The sequence below is a fragment of the Podarcis bocagei genome, assembly GCF_964188305.1.
Source record: "Podarcis bocagei genome assembly, chromosome: 10".
NCBI classification, from domain to species: Eukaryota; Metazoa; Chordata; class Lepidosauria; order Squamata; family Lacertidae; genus Podarcis; species Podarcis bocagei.
The window spans coordinates 66,157,723-66,181,763 of NC_138135.1; the positions used below are offsets into that span (position 1 = coordinate 66,157,723).

Here is a 24,041-nt window from a genome sequence, read left to right on the forward strand (position 1 = left end):
CCTTGATCCATGACCCTTCGATCAGGCTGACCCTTCCTGGATCCCAAATCAGTTCAGGTACAGGGTTAATGTTTAATATTACAACCCACTAATTAATCATAAGCACAAAACAACCCCTCCACCGTGCCACAAATCCAACTTAATGGTGTCATGTTGGAAAGTGTTGATCACTTCTCCTACCTGGGCAGTTATCTTTCCATGAGGGCCGACATCAATGCCAAAATTCAGCATCACCTGAGCTCTGTGAGTGCAGCTTTCTCCCAATTGAAGCGCAGGGTGTTTGAGGACTGGGACATTTGCAGGGAAACCAAAATGCTTGTTTTTAAAGCTATTGTACTACCAACTTTACTGTAAGCTTCTGAAACATGGACCACTTATAAATACCATCTCCAACTCCTTGGAAGATTCCATCAATGGTGTCTCTGAAAATATTTACACATCACTTGGGAAGACCGGTGAACCAATGGCAGTGTACTGAAAGAAGCAAAGATCACCAGTGTCGAAGCAATGATTCTTCAACATCAACTTTGTTGGATTGGTCATGTCTGAATGCCTGATTATCGTCTTCCAAAGCAATTACTCTACTCCCAACTTGAGAATGGAAAGCGAAATACCGATGGACAACAAAAGAGGTTTAAAGACGCTCTCAAGGCAAATCCCCCCCCCCAAAAAAAGTAGTATAAGCACTGATAACTGGGAAACACTGACCTGTGGGCGCTTCAATTGGAAAACAGCCTTTACCAAAGGTGTCGTGGACTTTGAAGAACAAACTCAGGGTGAAAAGGAGAAATGAGTTAAGAGAAAGGCAAGTTCGGCAAACCTTCACCGTGATCAACTCCTGCCCAGAAACCTATGTCCCCACTGTGGAAGGACATGTGGATCCAGAATTGGCTTCTACAGTCCCTTACAGACTCACTATTAAGACAATCTTAGTCGACTACGAGTGATCAACAAAGAAGAAGAAGAAGAAGAAGAAGAAGAAGAAGAAGAAGAAGACACTCAAGAGGTGAAAAGCCCTTGCAACTAGAGTATGGGCCACTTCTAGTATTAGTCAATCATTCTACCATGTAAATTTAAGTAGAAGTGTGTTAGAAAGCTGCCTTATACTGAGTATCTGGCTATTTAACATCTCAGTATTTTTCCAGTTCAGTGGCTCTCCAGGGTTTCAGGCAAGGTTCTCCTGAAGCTTTAGCTCAGGGTTTCCCAAACTGTTTTTGCACTACAACTCCCATCATCCCTAGCTAGCAGGTATGGGATGATAGGAATTGTAGTCCAAAAACAGTTGGAGACCCAAGTTTGGGAAACTCTGCTCTAGCTGGAGAGTCTGGGGATTGAACCTGGTACATTTTGCATGCAGAACAGATGCTTTTCTCCTAAGCTACAGACCTTCCTTCTGACCTACCCCAAAGTTAAAGAGGCTAGGACTCTCTGACTCCCTCCCCATAATCAAAGAGGACAATAGTTTGGATATGGGGTAGCAGAGCTTCCTTAGCAGATCTCAGACAATGGGGAGAAGCATATGGAGATGTTGTACCTTCAGATACTCCTCAGGTGGAAGTCATGAGCTTCATGTTGATTGGGTGTATGGTGGTCACTTGAAATAATTGTTGTATATTAACTTCTGGCAAGTGGGTGCAACATGGAGAGTCAGCTTTTTTCAACAAGGGGCACCACAGGGTTTTTATTTTTCACGGCTTATCCTTATGCATGTCTACAAAACAGGACATCAAGTTAAATGGCACTTACTCCCAAGAGTGTAGGCATCAGACTGAAGCCTTCATCCAGCAGTTTTCAGAACTCTTGCACCTAGTTGAAAGCAAAAATAGGGGCTGCCATTAAACTGAAGGCAAAGGTCATTGCAAGTCCGTGCAACTCGTAAATGATATAGAAATAAAGGGCAGGCATAGCTATTAAGCATACAGGTATTAGTTGAAATAGAGTCATTTTTCATTGCCAACACGTCTGTCTGGTCTTGTTTTTTCTTCTTCTGGAATTCACTCTAATTCTCGAGAGTAAGGCAAATTTTAGAATAAGTACTGCTTGACATTTACCTTTCCATATATGATAGATATTTGAAAATGAGCATCTGTCAGTGCTCCAGCATCAAAATTAAATTCGCCTTCTGATTAGCCATGCAAATAGCTTGGCCTAGTAATCTCTGCAGCATCTCTTTGGTACTCTGAGACGCCCCTCAGCATTAAGGAATTGTCACTTATCAGTATACTTACCAATTACCATAATGCAAAGGACATTCAAAAAAAGAATGTTAAAGGTTCCGATGATATTAATTTGCCTCCTTCTCTGGTGAATTTCAATTCATATGTGAGCATCCATTTACAATGCTGAGAAAGGAATTCTCCTTTCTCCTGCACAGGCTTTTGGTGACCGAATCTTATTGTGTTGCTATTTTTAAATAAGATAGAGCCGTCCTTAAACAATATACACTGTGTTTCTAACACTCCAAATAAGACAGCTCAGTATTCATAGTGGAGATTGTTGTTTTACACATTTTAAACGTTATATAAATCTGGAGGCATAAGAACCATTTGCGTGTTGAGTCACAGTAGCCCCCCAATAATTCACACTTCACACATCAATTTTTGTTTAAGGTTTTTGGCATAATTTTGGCCACAACTTTATTCAAATACAAAAATGTGAGTGGTTGCTTAGGCACTGGTTCCGACTATCTGTCCTTGCCCTCAGGGACAGAGCTGGCCTTCCGGATACCAGCGGAAGCCAGCGTGGGAAACAAGTATTGGGTGAGAGATGAAGCTGGGACACAGACCCACACCTCTCACCCTCATGTTCCGTTGGGGCTTGCACGGCCCAAGTCCGACTCTGGGGACAAGGACGAAAGAATGGCAAGCCCCTGGATTTCCTTTAACGGAATTCCCATTCGCATCATTTGGAGGGGTAGGCACTTACCCCTCCAAGCACCAATTTAACCAGTGCCTAACCGCCAACCTTACAAGTTGTGACGATTTGCTACGCAGTAGGCAAAAACCAAATGGCACCAGCCAATCAGCCAGATGGCAAAATTCCTACCGTGCCCCCGCACCAAGGCGAACGACACCATGACAGGCATAGCAAGGTCAAGTGATCAGCTTAAATAAAAAACCCCCCTATTAAAGGGAGGGAGGGCGGGTGATCCGATGCAAAACGGCCAAGAGGCCGTGCCAACGTCTGGCCCCTGTATATATAGACTCTGACCCCTCCTCCGAATTGGCAACAATCAAAACACCCCAGCAACCCAGTTTAACCATTTAAATGGTCGGGATTCAACTAAATTTGCCTAGTCACTGGAGGGTGGCCTGTTCCCAACCGCAACACGTGCTCTCTGCTAGGGAGAACACGCTTTGCGTGTTGAGTCACAGTAGCCCCCCAATAATTCACACTTCACACATCAATTTTTGTTTAAGGTTTTTGGCATAATTTTGGCCACAACTTTATTCAAATACAAAAATGTGAGTGGTTGCTTAGGCACTGGTTCCGACTATCTGTCCTTGCCCTCAGGGACAGAGCTGGCCTTCCGGATACCAGCGGAAGCCAGCGTGGGAAACAAGTATTGGGTGAGAGATGAAGCTGGGACACAGACCCACACCTCTCACCCTCATGTTCCGTTGGGGCTTGCACGGCCCAAGTCCGACTCCGGGGACAAGGACGAAAGAATGGCAAGCCCCTGGATTTCCTTTAACGGAATTCCCATTCGCATCATTTGGAGGGGTAGGCACTTACCCCTCCAAGCACCAATTTAACCAGTGCCTAACCGCCATGGAGCCCTCAGCTCACCGCCAAACCACTCACAGCCCCAACCAAGACCTCAGCTTGGTCACCACCGCACCAATCCAAGCCTCATTCCCTGAAGCGGAAAGGTGCATGCCATCAGCTTGGAAAAAGGATGGCCTCTCAAAAAGAATCTCGGGGTGGGAAATTGCATCGCCACCAGCTCCAAAACTTTTTTGACCACAGCAGAATTGATGCGTTTTCGGGCCCTTTCAGTGGCAGCCGGGCAACGACTGCCCTTCCAAACGCAGCGTTGCAAAAGCTTTGACCAAAAAATTTTCGCTGTCGGCACCATTGCACGCAGCGTCTCCAGGTCACCCAAAATTGCAGCACGTAGTGACAAACAGTCCATGGGCACCAGGTCGTTCTCACCAAGCTGCACCACAATAGCAGCTGGCGGCCCCTCCAAGAGCAACTGCCTCCGGATACTTGGCAGGAACTCCGACCAGCACATCCCACGTCTGGACAGCCAAGACAAGCGAATATGTGGAGGAAAGCCGAAATCTGGACCCAATCCAGATTGCCGTGCTGCGACGCCAGCCCAATGGACGATACTGTGCCCCACAATCCAAACACGGGTCACCGCTAAACCTGATAAATAAGATGAAACAAGCAAAAATTGTAAGACACCAATAATGTTAACGAACATAATCTTTGAATGCATTCGATTTCCAACGACCTGTATTTTATTTCCACTGCCTTATTAACATGCTTTCCGGCCTTCTTGGTGGTACGTTTGTCTAGGCATTGGTTCCCGACTAGCTGCACCTGACCTCAGCAGGGCAGCACTGACGACTGGGCCCCACCATATCGTCAGTACCAGCAAACATTGTGGGGGAGTAATGAATCCCAAGGCAATCGCATCCCGCCAGGTGTCGTTCCCCATAGGGGAAAGATGCACCCCATCTGCCCTAAAGAGGGCAATAGCCTTGAAGAAAATTAGGAGGGTGCAATATTACAGAACCACCTAAAGCAAGGACCTATTTTATTTTATTTGTTATTTTATTTACTTTATTTATTTTATTCTATTATCCACCGCCTTATTAACATGCTTTCTGGCCTGCTCGGTGGTAGTTTGTCTAGGCGTTGGTTCCCGACTAGCTGCACCTGACCTCAGCAGGGCAGCACTGACGACTGGGCCCCACCATATCGTCAGTTCCAATAAACAGCATGGGGGAGGAATGAACCAGGATCAGACTCAAGCTCACCCCAAATGCTCCCAGGGGCTCTTGCATGGCCCTACCCCTCAAAAGGGGGCGACAAAAGCATGGCAAATCCTTGGATTCCCTTAATGGAACATCTTTGCGCATTGGAGGGGACAGGTGCTCCAACCCCCCCTCCAGACCACCTTGAACCAATGCCTTAAATTATTTTGAGTCCAGGGAGAGCTGCCATCAACTCAATCCAAGCCCTCTTGCATGCAGGAATGCAAACTTATGCTGGAGGAAGACAGCAAACATTCTCGCCCAGCTGTACCACCAGCACTGCGGGAGGACCTGCACAGGTCACACTCGACCGCACCAAAGGAAGGATCTCCTCCCAAAGCATTCCCCATCTGGACATCCAGTATATGTTCACATGGGCAGGAAGACTGAGATGACGCCCCAGTCCAAACCCGTCAACATGCTTGCCAGCCTAGTGTACAATGCTGTGGCCCAAATGTGCACAGCTGCTCCTATGAAAAAGGAAACAACAGACAAGCATCAGCACAGACATCCCTGTGACACTTCCTGATATAATCCTTGTCAGCGTCAGACTTCCAATGACCCGTATTCACAATCCTGTCTACTGACAGGCCCCCAATGTGCAGCCTTTGCAGCAGCACCTAATCGTAAGGAATGAGGAGTGTTCAGCGGTAAGCAAGCCGCAGGCTCTAATAACTGGTGCACGACGTAAGCACATTGATGCCGGGCTAACGGGAACCCATTTTCATGCACTAGGAGCGGGCCAGCCCCCAGGGAATAAAAAGCCAAATGTTCTGTTATCCATAACCGGGCAAGGGCCCTCCTCACCTGTGGCGGGAAGCCTGATTGTGGCACTCCTGCCCACTAAGTCTGTTTTAGAGTTACCAGCTCTAATGACAAGCTCCAAAGGATAAGGAAAAGTCCTGAAGCAATAAGCCTCCAGAATCTCGGCCCCGTGCTAGCTCCAACAACCATTTCCCCAACCCTCAGTGCGAAAATGCAATGGACTACTGAAAGGAGTCTCACCTTGATCTTTAACCCGCAGACAAGTTTTAACTTGTTGCAGATACTGCATAGGCAAAAATTGACCGACTTCCTGCCCACTGTCCTATGAGGTTGGAGCCTATTCCAACCTTCCAAGGCCCTGCGCACTGCAAACTTTATACAAGGGTCTCTGAAAAATTAAAGCTTCAATGAAACAGACATTGCAGCGGACTGAATTCGGATAGTTATAACCGCATGCCCAATCTGCAGCAGGTGGACCAAATACTGCAGGATCTGCTCAGAGGATGGGGGCAAATTCTTCCGAATGGCCAAGAACTGCCAGCTTAAGGCTAAGAAATCCATCCAGGCCTTCCCATAAGAGGTAAAAGCAGAAGGGGAAATGGAATCTGCCGCTCTCTGAAATTACTAATTGTTGTCAAAATGCCACAAGACTGGAAAAGTCTGGCAATAGCCGAGTCTGGAGCCCAGGATCTGAAGCGCTTCATCTGAAAATCGGATAGTGTCAGCGTAATTTGGAGAGTAGAAAGCACAATATTAAACCTTAAGTGGCGCAGCTCGAAAGCATGAGCGGAGGGGCAGAGACTGTGCTACAGCATGAGGACTGTTTTGCCAAGACGCTCACCACCACCTGGTTATCAGACCAAAAGCAGATCCGATGGTCACTGAACTCCTCGGGCCACATGTGAACTGCTACTACAATGGGGAAAACTCAAGAAAAGTTATGTCACATGATTGCCTCACCACACCAGGCTTGAGGCCATAGCTTTGCACACCAGCAGCCCTTGAAATAAAAACCAAAGGGCAAAGATCCAGCAGCACCAGCATGAACCTGAAAATCCCTGAGCGGGTTCAAGGTATCCTGCCATGGCGAACTACTATTGCATACATTCAGGAATTGCTACCATCGCCTGATATCTGCCTTCACCACATTTGGTAGGCATACACAAAGGTAAGGGGACCTCTGTCAGCATCGCCCTTGAGCCAGTGCCACCAACTGGACTCATCCACTTCAGCCCCAACTGGGCTAGGCGAGCTGGGTAGCACTTCCAGAGACCACCTTCTGCACATGAACAGGTCAAAGTGCTGTGGACTCACAGCTTAGAGTTGTGAGCACCGGATTCACTCCAACAAAAAGACAGTCGTCGCACAGCAGAGTACAGCAGAGTCTGAGTATATAAACAACTCAGAGAGCAGCTCTGTAGAATATCTTCTTTATTCTATCTACAACTATACAAACTATATACAGAGCTTAATAGGTCTAAGCATAAATAAATGCTGCACTGCACTGAGTATCTGCAGCTGCCCTTAGCAGCAACCTTATCTCTACACATGATCTCTAACACTCAGTCTCTCTCCCTCTCCGACACTGACTGACTGACTTGGTGCTGGAGCAGAATAAGTAGAGACCAGAACACGCCTCCTCCTCTCTGGAGAATCAGCAGACTCCTCAGGAGATTCTTGGATATGGGAGGGGTGAAATCTAGGCAGCCTGGCCTAGTGGGAAGATTAGTTAAGTGACCCAGCAAGATCGGATCTGGTGAAGCATCACTTGCTACAGAGGAAGTATTACAAAATAACTTCCTTCAAGGCAGACAGCTTCTCCATAGCCAAGTGGTATGTTTTAGCAACGATATCCAACTGGATCCCTAAATAAAATGGGAATATGGGCAAAAGGTATTGAGCTATTGCTTGCCAGCTTCCAGCCCCCGCTTGGGCAGGGGGCATCTTGTGCAGCCATCATGATATGTAAATTTACAGGGCCGACGCTGGCCAGAACCCCTAAAGAAGTCCCAACCAAGCTGCCGCCAAGCCAGCTTCCTTTTCAGACACACACTCTGTGCAATGCAAAAAAAAAAAAAAAAAAAAAAAACCCAACAACACACACTCCGTGCAGTGCACACACTCTCCATGCAATGCAACTACACACTCCGTGCAATGCAAAAAGCACGCTCTGTGCAATGCAACTACACACTCCGTGCAATGCACACACAAAACCTCTGTGCAATGCAACTACACACTCCGTGAAATGCAAAACACACTCTCTGCAATGCACACACCTTTCATGCAATGCAACTACACTCCATGCAATGCAACTACACACTCCGTGCACTGCACCCTCTGTTCAATGCAACTACATACTCCGTGCAATGCACACACACTCCGTGCAATGCAAAAAACCAAAGCAAAACAAAAAACACTCTGTGCAATACAACTACACCCTCCATGCAATGCACATGCACTCCATGCAATGCAACTACACACTCCCTGCAATGCACACGCACTCCATGCAATGCAACTACACACTCCCTGCAATGCACACACCCTTCATGCAATGCAACTACACACTCCGTGCACTGCACACCCTCTGTTCAATGCAACAACAAACTCCGTGCAATGCAACTACACACTCCGTGCAATGCAACAACACACTCCGTGCAATGCAACTACACACCCTCCGTGCAATGCAACTGCAAATCTCCTAGCAATGCAATGCAATTGCAGCCCGTGCAGCGCCGTGCTCTGCAACGCACAGAGCAAACTGCAATGCGGGCACGCAAAGGTGCTTTCTCCCAGTTGCATATTGCAAACATGGCGCCCATTACATCCCTCGCAGTGAGGTAACCACCAAAAGGACTTAAGTGTCCAGGTATAGCAATGGGGGAGCATGCAGCTGTCCCATACAGGGACCAATCCTGCAACCTAGGCATTACCGGCACTATGCGCTGACCCAGTGAAACCAATGCTTCATGGACCACATGGGGACACTATTCAGGCCGGAAACGCTTCCAGGCCATCGAATTCTAGGGCAAAGCCCTAGGATCACCTGCTAGGCCAGGCATAAATGTTTCCAGTGAAATAGCAGAGTTGAGGTAGCCCACAGCTTGTCCAGGTACCCCTGCTTGCCCTTTTAGAGGGAAGCACCCCTTCAAGAAACCCAAAGTTCTTTTATCACAAATGGGCCGAACTGCCCAGCAACAGAATAGCCCATAAGGAGCAGTTTGTTTTGTTTTGTTATAACAATGGCTAAGAGGGGGATATGAACTCCCAGGTCCTAGTCCTGCACTTTAGCCACTAAGCCACAATGGCTCATCTCAAAATGGCAGTCGCCTCTATCAGGGCAAAACAAACTTAAAGAAAATAAACTTGTTCAGAAACAGCATAGTTCAAGAGCATATACAGAGTGCTCATAGTCCTTGGAGGCACAGGGAGCCATAAAGCCAACCTTCGGGGATACTATAAACGAAAGTGATATCAGCTAAGCTGGGAACAGCCCTGACTAGCCCCACAATTTCAACAAGAGAAATGGGGGAAACCTTTTTGCGAAAGAAAGCCCCTAACGGGGGCTCTCTCACTATTGGGAAAGGCAAGCCACAGATACAGGGAGAATCTTCCTACAGGGCAGGGTAAGGGGTGGGGTGGGAAATTGAACAGGAAAAGGGGGGAATTAAATTATTTAAGGGACTAGAGAGGATTAAAAGAAAGGGGAAATAAAGAAATAAAGAAATGTAACCAGACAATGAGAAGATTGTCCCAGTGCTCCATGTGATCCGATGCAAAACGGCCAAGAGGCCGTGCCAACGTCTGGCCCCTGTATATATAGACTCTGACCCCTCCTCCGAATTGGCAACAATCAAAACACCCCAGCAACCCAGTTTAACCATTTAAATGGTCGGGATTCAACTAAATTTGCCTAGTCACTGGAGGGTGGCCTGTTCCCAACCGCAACACGTGCTCTCTGCTAGGGAGAACACGCTTTTTGGAAAACATCTGTCATCGCGCAAGTAATTAGGAGGATTCTTATTTGCTTTCTTTCCCTGTTAGTATGATTTTATATTTTTGCACATTCGTTTTTGCAAATCTTTCAGCATGGAATAAAGTGGCAAATTGTGATGTACATTTCTATAACTTGGAACAACATAGACCAGATCTACTGCTATTCATGATAATTTAGGACCTTTTTTTTTTTTTTTTTTTTGGCTACTGAGCATTTAATTAAATGGATTGTCTCCCCGAAGCATCAAATCTATGTAAGCAAGGACTGTATATAAAGCAAGCCTGTCTCCCTTGCTAGCTTCATTTTGGGAGTTGTTAGTACTTCAGTACTTCTGATGCACAGCCACCTATGTCTTCCAAAGAGCACAAGGAAGTCACAGTGCATGCATGGTACCCCATTCTCTTCAGTGAAAAGGACACTGTAGTAGCCCTATTCAGGCATTCAGCACCCATGCACAAAGAGAAACATGCACAACTAGGCCTGCCATCTGACAATGAATTGCATGCTGGACAGGCAACCCCGGCTAACTTATTTTAAGGAATAAAAATGTCACTTTTTCATGGTTTGATCTTCTTTCCATGTTCCAGTATGCAATGGCAGCAGCCAGAATACTGTTGGCACAGAACTGGAAATCATCTAAAATCCCAACTATTAGTGAATGGCAAAACAAGCTATTTGAGTACTCTGAGTTGGCAAAAATGACTCAGAAGATTAGGCACCAGAGTAATAAAAACTTTATTAATGATTGGAATAAATTTATATCATACATGGAAAAAAACTTAGGTAATATTAAAATAACAGTAGGTGAACTATAGAATCTGCGAAGTAAAGACAAAAGTTGAAAGAAGGAACTGCAAGAAGGTTATTAATGTGATATAGCTTAAATCGTGGTGGAGGGAAGTCAGAATGACGATATGATAATTAGTACTTTTGGAGAAATGTATTTACGTTTTGATGTTTTACTGTCTATATTTGTTTATTTTTGTGTTTTTTCTTTTTGGAAATTTTGTGATTTTAAAAGAGTGTATATCGGAAATAAAATTTATCTAAAAAAAAAAAAACCACGTCGCTTTTTCATAAAAGGTCAAAAGGCCTCAAACAGTTGCAGCATCTGAGTAGAAGGTTACAACAGCTAGCTAACGGCCAACTCGCTTGGGGACTTACCTTTACTGGCTTGGGGTTAGAAAAACAGGGCAGCTTGTTGCTAGAATGTGGTTTATCTAGACACATAAGCACACTTCAGAGGGGTAGAACTGGTGTACGCCTAAGGGGGTGGTCAAGGAGTGGCTTTATCGTTTGGGTAGATGTGTGAGAGCATAGGAACACGCTTCCTTATTTGAGTAATGTAATTAAGAGTGAAAGGGATGTGGGTGGCACTGTGAGTTAAACCACAGAGCCCAGGGCTTGCTGATCAGAAGGTTGGCGGTTCAAATCCCTGCGACGGGGTGAGCTCTCATTGCTTGGTCCCTGCTCCTGCCAATCTAGCAGTTCGAAAGCACATCAATGTGCAAGTAGATAAATATAGGTACCGCTCCAGTTGGAAGGTAAACAGCATTTTTGTGCACTGCTCTGGTTCGCCAGAAGCAGCTTAGTCATGCTGGCCACATGACCCGGAAGCTGTACGCCGGCTCCCTCGGCCTATAGAGCGAGATGAGCGCTGCAACCCCAGAGTCGTCCGCAACTGGATCTAATGGTCAGGGGTCCCTTTACCTTTACCTAATTAAGAGCGAGGGTCCCGGAATTCAGGTGAATGGGAGATGTCAACAGGGGAGGTACATTCCCACTCAGGGGAACATGATATAAACTTGTCTTTTACTCAACTTGGTTCTGCCTGTATTGGGACACCTATCCTTCCAAGAATGTATCAATAAACTCTTTGCTGCTTCACTAACTTTGCTCAGATTTTATTTTAAGGGTCCCAGGGCCCCGAGTCTTGGGGCCGGTGTTTTATTTCCAGTGCTAGTCTGCAGGGGGCTGCTTCTACGTACACAGAACATACAGGGTTCCAGCTCAAGGGGGGAGCCAATATGAATATTGCAGGCTTTACCTCCATCGACATGCTCCGAATGCATAGACAATGTGGGCTGTAAGAGCAGGGCCGGTGGATGTCAGCCGCCTCTCTCTGATTCTCCTACACACTATTCATTGTTAACCATATGGAGACTGAGGACTGAAGTGGGCTTAAAGCAGCACGTTGAGAGCCAAAAGCTTAGTTCTTAATGGTCATTATGCCAGAGAAGGAAAATTTGGTATACTGAACAAAGAAAGGCACACTCGGCCAGTTTTAGTGTGTTTGCAAGGGGTAGTCATCCTTGCCTGATACTACATGGTAGTACCAGATTTGTCTCACAGAGGCTTGAGCAAAATTGAGCATCGTATGAATCCTACCCACCTAGCAGTTCGAAAGCACATCAAAAGTGCAAGTAGATAAATAGCTACCACTCGAGCAGGAAGGTAAATGGTGTTTCCGTGCGCTGCTCTGGTTCACCAGAAAGTAGCTTAGTCATGCTGGCCACATGACCCGGAAGCTGTACGCCGGCTCCCTTGGCCAAAAAGTAAGATGAGCACCACAACCCCAGAGTCGGCCATGACTGGACCTAAAGGTCAGGGGTCCCTTTACCTTTACCTTTATGAATCAAATACACATGACCACAGATCGTTGTGAGTCAGGCTGGATTGGCTCAGAGCAATCTATGACTGTCAGGGGGACAGGCATCTGGTAGGAAAGAGAGACAGGCAAAGCAGGAAAACCGCATGGTAAAGGCTGAGATCTACTTTCTGTTTAGGTCAATATCATGGCTTTCTTTCCCGCCCAACACTCCATTGGATTGATGCTGTTGAGCAGGGGCACCGATCCTGTGAGGTACCATTTCTGCTCCTGAGGGTTGGAGTGCGAAGAAGCACCTGCACAGGACCCAATTCTGCACATTGTCATTAGGAGGCTCCAGATCAGCAAATTTTGCCAAGGGGGGGGGGAGGAGTCAAACAATGCCTCCAGGAAAGGATTTCTGTTTTTAGCATGTGGAAAGCTGAGCTATGGGACTCCTTGCCATAGGGAAATCTCAGCAGCACAGAATTTAGCCATTTCCAAAGGTGGATTAGATATCAGATGTCTGTAATTGCCAGCTGGTTATGCAAAACTCTGCCTCCATCTGGCGCCATTTTGAGACTGGTGGGCCTCACTAATTTTCAGCCATCTGAAGCACGTAGGAAGTCCAAGAATCCCTGTGGTATGCCAATGCAACAATGTTCACCCAAATCCCTCTCTTGTTGCTGCTTTTTATATCTGCAGTTACAGAAATAGGGTGTCCAAAGAAAACATGTTGCTTTGCTGAGGTAAAATAAACACATAATTGCCCTGGAAAGTCCAGTAAAAAGAGCTGTACATTTAATACTTATATTTCTTAGCAGCGATAACTCTGGAAATACTGTAGCTGGTTTGATGAATACCGAACAGCTTTGTCTTTCATCTTTTATTCCCACCCCCTCAATACATGATGCTTATTGTGACAAATCCTTTCATTCACACAGAGAAGATCGGGAATGTCTGATAGGAGTTGTTCTACAAAACATCAGCACTTTGCTAAAGGAAGAAATTCAGTGTGGTGTACCATGGTCAGAGGGCAAGACCTGAACAATGGGGGTCCATGATTCAATCCCCCCACAGTCATGAATCTGACTGTGTGACCTTGGGTCAGACCCCATGTCTCAGCCTACCTGCCAGGAGCACAACAGCCATGTAAGGTAGATTTGGGCGAAGGCATGGTAACTGAACTAAGGTCATCTAAGCAGCTTCACGACTTGTAAAAATCCCATGTATATTGCCTGCAGCTCTTTAAAAGAACAGCAGGATATAAAGGCGATGCATAAATACATACATAAACAGTTTGCTAATAGCTTGATGCAAATAGAGAGAACATTTTGCACACTCATAAACCTGAAAAAGTTCTCCTGATTATAAGCTTCTCCACCCCTGTTGATGCCAACTTCTACATGCTTTGATATGGAAAGCAGTTAACTATACTTTTTTTTAAAAAAACACACCCAACCTATAAAAACCCTATTTGATGCCAAAGCCTCCAGTAAAATAGTTATTTAATTTGTTCACAGACCTGTAGGCAGAAAAAATGCTCTGACAGAATCTTCACCCTAAGACATTATTAGGAGTGTAATGTAATTTTGTCAACTTTGTCTTCTGGTTCCAGTTCTGGGGTTTGGAAGAAACTCTTTTAATCAAGGCAATTATGCGACTGTTGTTCTGAAATTCCAATATACTTGTTGAATTATGTTAACTGCTGTATACTGTGCTATAAAATGGTGCCAATTAAAGAGAACTCATCATGGTGCCTCCCAGATGCCCTCAACCTGGTGTCCTTGATATATTTTGGACTGCAATTCCCATCAGCACTGGCCAGTACAGGCTAGGACTTATGATAATTGTAGTCCATAACATACGCAGGGCAACAGCCTCTGTTCTTATTTAGCCTGTGTTATGCCCTGTTTTGTGTGCTTTATTACCATTTGACACAAGATTTTTGTGTTTTATCATTTCTATTACATACCTTCCAGCATTTCTCTAATGAAAATAGGGACGTCCCACTCTATAATGTTAATTTTACTATTTATACCCCACACATCTGACAGGGTTTCCTCAGCCACCCTGGGCAGCTTCCAACATATATAAAAACATAATAAAACATTAAACATAAAAAACACTTCCCTACACAGAATTGCCTTCAGATGCCTCGGGGGTCAGATAACTCCATAGCCTCCAACATTTCTCCAATGAAAATAGGGACATCCTAAGTAAAAGTGGGACATTCCAGGATCAAATCAGAAACCAGGATGGTTTCTTTAGAGAAATCAGGGACATCCCTGGAAAATAGGGACACTTGGAGGGTCTGCCATTATGTCTCAGTATTATTGATACTGTTTTTTTCTGGTGGATGACAATGGAAAACAATTGTTGTGTGGAAATAATTTGGGAGAATCTGCAAAAAGCAAAGCAGACTTTCATGATAAGTTTCCTTACTCTTCTGAAGATTAATACTAATGGTGGTGGTTCTTTTGCACCCATACCTGAGATAATGTCCTTTACAATACAATCAATTCTGAGTTCAGCAGTAATCTCAGGGCCAGTGGATTGGAGCCTTGTAGTTTATTCTGAAGTGGACCTGAAACTAGGAATGGGCATATTAGCCTATTTGTATACTGTGCTACTTTTGCATGCATTCAAACACAAGTCAGTTCCATCCCATTTTCTGAATTTATTTTTAAAAAACACACATTAAAAATTCATTAAGGTGGTACATGTTTTCACACATTGTCCCATAAAATATGCAATTTTTTTTACACATTTCCGCTATAAAATACTCAGTTTTGTTTGCTTTCCTACACATTCTCCCTAGCATTTTATCAAAAAACTAAACCTAATTGCAAAATCTGGAGAAGTACACAACATGATTGTTAACTTCATTCAAATATGTATAAGAAACTGAATTAGATTAGTTTACTTTAAAATCCAGATTGAACAAGATTCTTCTCCATCTCTGTTGGTATCTCCATTGTTTTTGGTGGAAGAGAATTGCCTCCTAAATTTTGTAGTTTTTTCTCCAGGATCTTCTGGGTAATAATACCTTCAGCATGAATTTAGTGGCTTCTGAAATAGAAGAACAATGGGTGCAAAGGAGTTCATACCTGCTAAGTTTAAAATATCTAAACAATGTTATAGATCATTCCCTTATCTTGATGACTTCATCCTTCTTGCCACTTGACTAATGAAAGCCAAGGATATTTTAATCCTTTCCTTCATTGTAAATAGCTTTTTCAGAGCTAATCTGCAGCAATAAATTTGGCTCATATAAAGGCAAGCATGCATTGCAAAATCGTCATGGACTTACTCAAATATGACAGATATGAGACCCAAGTTGGACTGTCCTGGGCTGGAACCTAGCTGAGTGAACTTCCTAGGACTATGTATGGATCAGAGCAAATATCTAACTAGTTCATCATTCTGTTCTTATATTGACCAACCAGATGCCTATGGAAGTCCACAAGCAGGACATGAATATTCAGAGGCATAGTTATCTGGAAATACCCTATGGTTTGGCCAGGCCTGGTATAAATACTCAGAGTTCTTCCTGGTTGAGTGATAAATATCTTCTAGCAACTCTCCAACGCCAGACTCAGACGGATGTGGAGAAATCTGGAAGTCCAGATTCGGAGAAGATATTCACGGCCCTGACAATAGATACAATATTCCATAAAGCTCTGTACGGTGAGACCTATTGTTAGGATAATTCTATCTCCTTTCTAAATATATAACCAGTATGTTATTCAACTGAACAAATGTAATTTGTATGCAGCCTTAATCATGCACACTTTTTAGAAACTGGCATCAGGCACTAAGTACAATCCTGTCAAATGGCTGGCAGAAGATTAACTCTGACACCTAATGACATGCCAAAGTCTGACAGAATAAGAACTTACTGTATAACCAGTGTCAATCATTCAGCAAGTGCCACTTCAAATGTTTATCCTGTTAGTGGAGACATCCATCTGTGCCAGAATTCAAAACAGCGCCGTGCCTCGTCGAATGCGAAAAATGTGTTGAATGTGAAAGTGAAAGTACATGAAAATGTGCCAAGAGGATGTGTATGAGTTTAAAGGAGAGAACGGAGAAAGGGTGGAGGGAGAAAGATACCCCCCCCCGGGAAATATCCAGTGATTGTATTGATATTACTCATTCACATTCTTTGTGCCGAAGATCTGATCCCTCAGCTTTCTACCATGTAAAGGATGGGTTCTGTGAGACTAAATAAGTCGTAACATAGAAGTGGTGAAGCTCCCACCACTTCTCCCCTGGCATGCCTTCCCAAAATGAAACCCTTGTTGGTGTGTGGTGGCGTGGAGCATGTAACATATGAAGCCACTACAGACTGATTCAGAACATTGGTCCATATGTTTCATTATTGTCTACACTTCTGAAACCAAAATTCACAAATTTACGTCTTAGTTTAGATGGAGGAGGTCCATATATTACAGCATGGTTATCTCAAGAGAGGCTTCTTCCACCCCTGGCTCGGACAGATCATTTTGCATATGCGGGTGATGCTGTGGGTTAAACCACAGAGCCTAGGACTTGCTGATCAGAAGGTCAGCGGTTCGAATCCCCATGAAGGGGTGAGCTCCCATTGCACAGTCTCAGCTCCTGCCCACCTAGTAGTTCGAAAGCAACTCAAAGTGCAAGTAGATAAATAGGTACTGCTCCAGCGAGAAGGTAAACGGTGTTTCCGTGTGCTGCTCTGGTTCACCAGAAGCAGCTTAGTCATGCTGGCCACATGACCCGGAAGCTGTATGCTGGCTCCCTCGGCCAATAAAGTGAGATGAGCGCCGCAACCCCAGAGTCGGTTACGACTGGACCTAATGGTCAGGGGTCCCTTTACCTTTACCTAGCCCAGGGATTCCTCCTTTATATCTCAATAAAATCCTACCATTTGTTATTTTCTAGAGTTTAGGTGAATCCCCCAACCTATAAAAATATACTTATCTGAGAGGACCCTGAGTAAACATGCACAGCATCGAACACTTAGATACGTTTTAGAATGCAAAAAGACAGAGCAATTTAGAATAATTCTTCCCTTTTTAAGTCAAAAAAACTGTCTGCCTCATCCATCAAAAATTTGGGACAGGACCAATGGAGTGTTCTATTTTATGTCTCATTCTGCATGACTATTGGGCAACAAATGTTCTTTGTAAATCCAGTCATCCTATGACTCAAGAACACAATTTATGCAGGGACACACTGAATTACTCACTTTATTCTAGTTGATATGTGGTGGGGAGAAACATGTAACCTATGCAGCCACCTTATACTGAGTCAGAACATTGGTCCATATGTTTCATTACTATCTACAGTTCTGAAACTGATACAAGGGAAAATGGAAGAGGACATCTTCACTCCGGTATGACTAACCTTTATCACATAAAGGTAAAGGTAAAGGGACCCCTGACCATTAGGACCAGTCTTGACCAACTCTGGGGTTGCGGCGCTCATCTCGCTTTATTGGCTGAGGGAGCCGGCATGCAGCTTCCGGGTTATGTGGCCAGCATGACTAAGCCACTTCTGCCGAAACAGAGCAGCACATGGAAATGCCATTTACCTTCCCGTCGGAGCAGTACCTATTTATCTGCTTGCACTTTGATGTGCTTTTGAACTGCTAGGTTGGCAGGAGCAGGGACCAAGCAACAGGAGCTCACCCTGTTTCAGGAATTCAAACCGGCGACCTTCTGATCAGCAAGCCAGGGGCGGGGCATTGCGAGGGGGCGACGCCTGCGGCAATTTCACCCCCCCCCAGGGATGGCACCCGGGGCAGACCGCCCCCCATGTACCACCTTTTCTCCACCAGTGCCTCTCCCCCCTTTTTCTTCCCACAACAAATGTAATAGATCTATAGAAAACACAACCTGAAAAAGAGACAATGCATGTACTTTTGCAAACTAAGAAAATCTTCAATAAAAATAAATAAAAAAGCAGAAGAAAAATATTGTCTACACCAGGGGTAGGCAACCTAAGGCCCGGGGGCCAGATGCGGCCCAATCGCCATCTCAATCTGGCCCACGGACGGTCCGGGAACAATGTGATTTTACATGAGTAGAATGTGTCCTTTTATTTAAAATGCATCTCTGGGTTATTTGTGGGGCATAGGAATTCGTTCATTTTTATTTTTTCAAAATATAGTCTGGCCCACCACATGGTCTGAGGGACAGTGGACAGGGCCACGGCTGATCCCAGTCTACATTGACTGACACTAGATCCCCAATGCAAGCGCTTTCCCTAGCCCTGCCTGGAGATACCAGAAATTGAACTTAGGTATTCTGAATGCAAGCCAGATGCTCTACATCTGAACTCTGTCCCTTCCCCATTTGAGTCTTCCTTAGCTCCCTTGCTATCTCAGCGATGGCTCGTCCACCTATGGCCTAAGAACCATTACAAAATGAGGCACAAACCTGCCCTCTTTCTAAGCAAGGCATTTGCAGTAAGCCACTTGCATGGCATGGTGAAACAGAAGTTCTTGAAAACACGCATAAATGAAGTTGACTCTTGCAAAAATTCACAGCATGAATGGCTTCTTGTTTACTAATGCTCTCAGTTAAAAGCTTTGCAACTCCGACTAGTGGAAATTAGCTCAAGATTCAAAATCTCAGTAGGACAGGGATGGTGCTTTCCTGCGATGCAGACGAAGACGAAACCTGCTGAGACCACACCACAACTGTTGGTTGCTTTGCTCTCAAGCTTTCCTACAGATGCTTTTGAAAACCAGGGAGAAAACATAGCTCCTTTCCCACAATAATTTCTCCTTTGTTGTCATTGCTTTGTATGAAAAAAAGAAAGGAAAGGAAAGATAAGCTACTGTCTGCCTCCTGGGTGCACCGAAGCAAGAACTGGAAATTGTTATGTAGTTGTCCCTTTGTTGCGGTGTGGAAAGAGGATGGCCACAGGAACAACACAGGGAGTTCCAGCTATTCAGTGTGAATTTAATACAGTGGATTACATGAAAATATGGACAAGCCCATAGCTTTTTATTGAGCCAGCTTCCATTGGCACAAAAGGCCAGATGTTTGTGAGTTACATTCCAAGTGTAGTCCAGAAGAATGGACAGGCTGCTAATTCTCAGTGTTGCACGATAAAGAGTGCTGTGTGACTTATAATAACTTGCAGAGGGCGTGTCTGTATTTTTAGGTTAGTGTGGCCCAAGAGGACAGAAATAGCTTGCCCAGTGGATAGAATTACACTGCCAACCCACCCTGATAAGTGGCAGTGTCCCTGCAAGGAACCTAGTGTTGTGGCTTCCCTCTGCTCCTGCCTAAATAACCGAAATAACATGTAAACTCAAATAATGCTTCTCTAGAGGAGACTTCTTGTTACCTCTCTAGGCAATTCATTGCCCTGTGCTTGGGCCCCTCCAAGACAGCCTTCTCTGATAATTTTGCTATTTCTCTCTCTCTCTCTCTTTTGTGTAATATTTTTATTAATTTTCACAAAAACAAAAACTACATAAAAAAGCATAAAATAAAACATTTAAAGCAACTGTATATAAAATCCATATTAAATCCAAGGATTACTTGAATGCCCTGACTTCCCTCCACCTGCTTCCTTGGTTCCTTTATAATATTTTCATTCACACATGTCAATAAAGTCTTTATCTCTGATTACTTCCAATTTTGGTACATTGTCTATAATATTACAAGTGTTATTTAAAATCCTGCTAATGTATTAACTTGTGTACATTGCTTTTCTAAATATGCAATAAACATTTCCTATTTTTTTTTAATATTTGTTGTCATCTTGGTTTCTAAGTTTCCTGGTTAATTTAGCCATTTCAGCATACTCCATTAATTTAATTTGCCAGTCTTCTTTGGTGGGGACTTCTTCTTCTTTTCAGTGTTGGGCTAACAATATCCAGGCAGCCGTTGTTGCATACATAAACCAATTCTTATATTCTTTAGGTAGATCCATTCCTGTAATACCTAATAGAAAGGCTTCTGGTTTTTTAACAAAGGTTATTCTTAACATTTTTTTCAATTCATTATATATCATTTCCCATAATTTTTAAAATAACCTTACACTGTCACCGCATATGATGAAACGTACCTTCTATTTCTTTATATTTCCAACACTTATTTTCTTTTGTTTTATACATATTTGCCAATTTAACCGGTGTTAAATACCACCTATACATCATTTTCATATAATTCTCTATAAGTAAGGTACAGGCTGTAAATTTTAGATCATTCTTCCCAAGTCTTTCCTAATCTTTCACCTGAATATTATGTCCCACATCTTTTGCTCGATAATTTCGCTATTTCTCTGCATTACGCTTACTCAGATCATTCAGTCACAACCGACCCCAGAGCAAAGTTGAATTACTCACCCTCAATTTTATCAGGGAAGACCACCACCTATGATGAATCAGTACAAACATATTCATTCCTCCCATTCAGGAGTTATGCACTAGTTCTGGTGCAGGTTACTAGTTACACAACATCCAGGTTCAAAGGTTGCCTTACACCACAATCTTCTGTGACAAAACACCTGTTGCAACACTGGGAGCAACAATGGGAGAGGGCTCTTGTTTCCATGCCCTGCTTCAGAGAGGTACCTGATTGGTCATTGTGGGAAACAGTACTGGATGAGCTTTTGGTCTGATGTTGTAGAACTCTCCTTTGAGAGCCAGTGTGGTGTAGTGGTTAAGAGCGGTAGACTCGTAATCTGGGGAACCGGGTTCGCTTCCCCGCTCCTCCACATGCAGCTGCTGGGTGACCTTGGGCTAGTCACACTTCTCTGAAGTCTCTCAGCCCCACTCACCTCACAGAGTGTTTGTTGTGGGGGAGGAAGGGAAAGGAGAATGTTAGTTGCTTTGAGACTCCTTTGGATAGTGATAAAGCGGGATATCAAATCCAAACTCTTCTTCTTCTTTATGTTCTCATCAATGACTTGCAGAGACCCAGGGAGGGCGGGCTTCTCTGGCTACTTCCCACTCTTTCAGGACCACGTTATGCAAGGTAAGTTGGAAGTACTACCAATATCAGTGGTACTTACTCTGTAGCAAGCCTAGGGCTGCTATTCTATACATACTTACCTCAGAGCAAAGTCCCATCAAACCCAGTGTGATCCCCCTTTGCGTTAACCTGCACAATAGGCAGGCCTACTCTGAAGTAATTCCTCTGAGTAGGCACACATAGGATTGTGCTATAGGGCTGTAATCCTATTTATTGTTACAGGCCACCCCAAACCCTGCTGAGCTGTGCACAGGGTTCCAGAGGTCTTTGCTTTCAACCAGGGTCTCTGCTCTGCTGGAGAAAATGAACATGTGACAGAGGCTGTTGCAGCTTTAAGAAATATGATTTATTTACAAATTGACAGTTTAGATGGAGGAGGGTCCATATCTTACATCATGGTCATCTCAAGAGGGGCTTGTTCCACCCCTAGCTCGGCCAGATCATTTTGCATAGACTAGCCCAGGGATTCCTCCTTTAGATCCCCTTTATATCTCAAATAATCAAAATCCTACCATTTGTTAATTTCTAGAGTTTTCTAGAGTAGATCTCCCAACCTGTAGAAATATACTTATCTGGGAGGAACCTGGGTAAACATGCACAGCCTTGAACACTTGGATGTGTTTTGGAATGCAAAAAGAAAGAACAATTTAGAACAATTCTTCCTTTTTTTTCAGTCAAAAAAGTGTCTGCCTCATCCATCAAAAATTTGGGACAGGATGATTTAGACCAATGGACTGTTCTATTTTATGTCTCATTCTGCATGACCATTGAACCCCAGATGTTCTTTGTAAATCCAGTCATCCTATGACTCAAGGACACAATTTATTTATGCAGGAACATGCTGAATATTTACTCACTTCGTTCTTCAGTTGAACCCATTCTGTTGCATCTGTAGACGAGTCTTCTTTATTTGTGCATTCCAACGTTCCAGCTTCACACTGAGTAGAAAGATAACATCTTACCATATTTTTCTGTATATAAGATGCCCCCATGTATAAGACGCCCCCTACTTTTGGGGACCCCAAATTTAGAAAATAGGCATATGCACTATCCATGTATAGGATGCCCCCAGATTTTTAACCTTCTTTTAAAGTAAAAAAAAAAAACAAACCCTTGTCTTATACACGGAAAAGTATGGTATATGCCCCCCTTTGCTGAACTAAAAACAGCAGCAGCAACTTGAAACTCTATTGAGACTAGTAGAGTCATGATGTGACATGACTAACGCTCTTGAGTGCTGTCCTTCTATTAAATAAATAAATCCAACTCTTGGTGTTTCATCCATCGTACTTCAGTGCCCCAAATGAGCTGCATTTCCACAAGTGTCATGTGGAGGTCAGTGTTACTGCACTAATAAAGAGCTATAATAAAAAGCCGGTTTGCTTAAAATTCAGCTGACGTGGGACAAATGCAACTGTCAGCATTTGGGGGCCCTGAATAGCTGTAAAGGTTAAATATCAATTTGTTTTAAAACAGAAATCAAACTCTCTCTTCCAACTTAAACAGCGATTCTAATAGCTTCCAGCCCATTATCACTACTATGAGGGCACGAGGCATTGGCTTTAAAGTTTGACACCCATAAAGTCGAAAGGAACACACTAATTCAATGCAGATTAGTTTCGGAAAGTTTCTTAAAGGGAAACTGAAACTCAAGATGTGTTTGGCACTACGATTCTGCATTCAGACCTGGATCCAAAAAATCTCTGAAGTCATTAAGGGCTTTTCAACTAATGCAGCAATACTAAATGCAGACCCCATTCAATCCCATTCAACATAGTAGGGTTTATGTCCAATTCAAAGAAGTGAGACTACCCTATGGGGGGTACAACCCTATTTTATAGGGACGCGGGTGGCACTGTGAGTTAAACCACAGAGCCTAGGGCTTGCCAATCAGAATGTCGGTGGTTCGAATTCCTGCAGCAGGGTGAGCTCGGTCCCTGCTCCTGCCAACCTAGCAGTTTGAAAGCACGTCAAAGTGCAAGTAGATAAATAGGTACCACTCCAGTGGGAAAGTAAACGGCATTTCTGTGCACTGCTCTGGTTCGCCAGAAGCAGCTTAGTCATGCTGGCCACGTGTCCTGGAAGCTGTCTCCCTTGGCCAATAAAGCAAGATGAGCACCGCAACCCCAGAGTCATCCACGATTGAACCTAATGGTCAGGGGTCCCTTTACCTTTACCTTTACCTTTACTTTACCTTACAACCCTATTTTACCAAGATTGTTCAGCATAATTATCCTGCCCCAACTGAAGACATGCTTTTGGGCAAGTCAACTTATTTGCCACCTTCCTCCTAATCTACTTTATGTAATTGGGATCAGGCTAAAGCACTGCCTCAAATTCCTTGGAGCCAGAAGGAAATAATACTGACCCAATAATAAAACACACACACACACACAAAAAAAGGTAGAAAGCTTCTGGCTCTCATAGCATGCAGAAAAAATGATCCTAAAAATACCCAAACGGGGAAGCCAAAGCTGAAAAGAAGCATTAATTAATTAATTAATTGTATTATTGTGTTAAGGATGTGTCAATTATGACACACATGCCATGGGGTCAGGTGGGTAGCAAAGTTATAACAAAGCAAATTGAGTGTGGTTTAAATGGGGAAATATCATTATCATTATCATTATTAACAACTTTTCAAAATGTGACAGACTGTATGGACACCTTCAGCCTAACCAGATGTCCTGGAAGAGTCCCTTCCAAAACATAGCATCTACTTACAAATTAGG

At 43.9% G+C, this 24,041-nt stretch overlaps 1 long non-coding RNA gene across 1 annotated transcript; it reads right to left on the bottom strand.

The window, feature by feature from the left end:
• Positions 1–1,427: 1,427 nt before the first annotated feature.
• Positions 1,428–20,871, bottom strand: LOC308596631. The gene is made up of 2 exons (XR_014012585.1): positions 20,682–20,871; positions 1,428–1,806 (listed from the first exon to the last, which is right to left on the bottom strand). It is a non-coding gene; the product is annotated as an uncharacterized lncRNA (long non-coding RNA).
• Positions 20,872–24,041: the final 3,170 nt, after the last annotated feature.